We start from the raw sequence: 2,500 nt of genomic DNA on the forward strand, positions 1-2,500 counted from the left end.
TTGCACATATTTGTATTTTATTGCACAATGGGGTGTGTGCCTGCTGTCCTGGTGCTCGGTGCATCGGCCAGACGGCAAAAGTTCAAAAAACATCTGGCTTGAATGTGAAGGATCCAGGGTGATTTTCTGAGCCCTTTTCTCACTCTGGATGTGTACAGTTCATGTAGAGTGGCCAGGGGAGCATCAATAATCCTTTCAGCTGTTTGAACCGTCCTCTGTAGTCTTCTGATGCCTGCTTGTGTAGCTGAGACTAAACCAGAGAGTTATTGAAGTGCACAGGACAGACTCCATGATGGCTGACTAGAGCAGCTCCTGTCCTGTGGCAGGTTGAACTTCCTCAGCTAAAGAAAGATCATCCTCTGTTGGAGCTTTTTAACAATGGAGTCGATGCGATGTTCCCACTTCAGGCCCTGAGAAATGGTGGTGCCCAGGAACCTGAATGACTCCACTGCTGCCACAGTGCTGTTCATGATGGTGAGTGGGGGGGGAGCAGGGGTGTTTCTCCTGAAATCCACAATCATCTCCACTGTTTTGAGTGCGTTGAGCTCCAGGTTGTTATGACTGCACCAGACAGCCAGCTGCTGAACCGCGCTTCTGTATGCAGACTCAACACCATCGTTAATGAGGCTGATGATTTTAGTGTCATCTGCAAACTTCAGGAGCTTGACAGGGGGTCTGTAGAGGTGCAGTGGTTGGTGAACAGGGAGAAGAGAAGTAGGGAGAGAACACATCCCTGGGGGGCACCAGTGCTGATAGTATGGCTGTCTGACATGAATTTCCCCAGTCTTAAAACAGAGATCTGGATCAGTTTGGTCTGGAGGAATGTTGGGATGATGGTGCTAAAGACCAAACTGAAGTCCACTAACAGGATCCTCACATAAGTCCCCGGTTTGTCCATATGTTGCAGCATGAAGGGCGGTCCCATGTTCACTACATCATCCACAGACCTGTTTGCTCACTAAGCAAATTGCAGGGGGTCCAGCAAGGGTCCAGTGATGTCCTTCAAATAAGCCAACACCAGTCTCTCGAATGACTTCATGACCACAGATGTGAGGGAAATTGGTCTGTAGTTGTTAAGTCCAGTGACTTTAGTTTTTTTTGGGATGGGGATCATGGTGGAATGTTTAAAGCAGGCAGGCACTTCACACAGTTCTAGTGACCTGTTAAAGATCTGTGAAAAGATGGACACCAGCTGGTCTGCACAGGTTCATAGACAGGCTGGTGAAACTCTGTCTGGTCCTGGTGCTTCCTTCATTTTTGTTTCCTGATCTGAAGTACAGGAGGGGGGAGATGGGGGGCTCTTCTCTGTTCTGGCACCGAGGTGGTGGAATGAACTTCCCCTAGATGTCCGTACAGCAGAGTCCCTGATTATTTCAAGCGACGACTGAAGGCCGTCATCTTCCTGAAATACCTAAATTAGCACTTTCAAAGTTTTTAGAATTCAAGTTATATTTATATTAAGTTTGTAATCTTGCGTACCAGTGTAGATTTATTCATTACTAGAGACTCAAAACACTTTTGTACGTTGCTCTGGATAAGGGCGTCTGCTAAATGCCGCAAATGTAAATGTAAATGTAATCAACCAGTTGATGATTCCTACAGAGCTGGAGGATGGTGTCTTGTGATGTTCTCAGGCCTTTCCTCACTGAAGCAAAGTCACTGGCTGAGAACTGATTTTCCAGTTTTGTAGAGTTGCTCCTCTTCACCACTCTAATGTCCTTTTTCAGTGTGTCACTGACCTGATTGAACAATATTCTGTTCCTATTCCTGTAGGCCTCCTCTTTGGCCTGAGAAAGTTGTATTGCTGTGAATCACAACTTATCGTTGTTGTATATTAAATAAGTCCTGGTGGAAATGCATAAATCCTCACAGAAGCTTGTATAAGATGATTTAAGATGTTACAGAGTCTGTGAGCTTCATCCAAATCAGAGGCAGCAGCTTCCAAACTATTCTGATCAGTGCAGTGAAAACAGGTGTGTAATTACTGCTCTGTTTCATTGGTCCATGTTTTTATGGTCCTTACTACAGGCTTAGCAGATTGAAGTTGTTGCCTGTATGTAGGGAGAAGATGAACTAGGCGGTGGTCTGAATCCTTGAGCAGCTCTGTGGATGAAACGATACGAATCCTTTATCGTGGTGTAGCAGTGGTCCAACATGTTTTTGTCTCTGTAGAATATGCTGTTTGTATTTTGAGAGTTCTCATGTGAGGTTTGCTTTATTGAAGTCCCCGAGAATGATTACAGCAGAGTCCAGGTGTTGGTGCTCAGTGTCTGCGATGAGAACGGCCAGCTGTTGCACGCTAGGGGAGGAAAATAAACACTGAGCAGAATAGAAGAGGAAAAACTCTCGTGACGAGTAGAAAGGCTTACAGGTGATGAAGATCGCTTCTAGATCAGGACATTACAACTTTTTCATTGCTGTTACATCTGTGCACCACCTTTCATTGATGTAGAAGGATGTTCCACTGCCTCGCCATTTCCACACTGATTCAGTGTCCCGA

At 45.6% G+C, this 2,500-nt stretch overlaps 1 protein-coding gene across 4 annotated transcripts in view; it reads left to right on the forward strand.

Moving 5' to 3' along the window:
* thsd7ba (thrombospondin, type I, domain containing 7Ba) overlaps positions 1-2,500 on the forward strand; it is a 291,739-nt gene that overhangs the window by 252,414 nt on the left and 36,825 nt on the right. The gene's annotated exons all lie outside the window — the stretch shown is intronic.

This window comes from Silurus aristotelis (assembly GCF_946808225.1).
Source record: "Silurus aristotelis genome assembly, chromosome: 3".
Lineage (NCBI taxonomy): Eukaryota > Metazoa > Chordata > Actinopteri > Siluriformes > Siluridae > Silurus > Silurus aristotelis.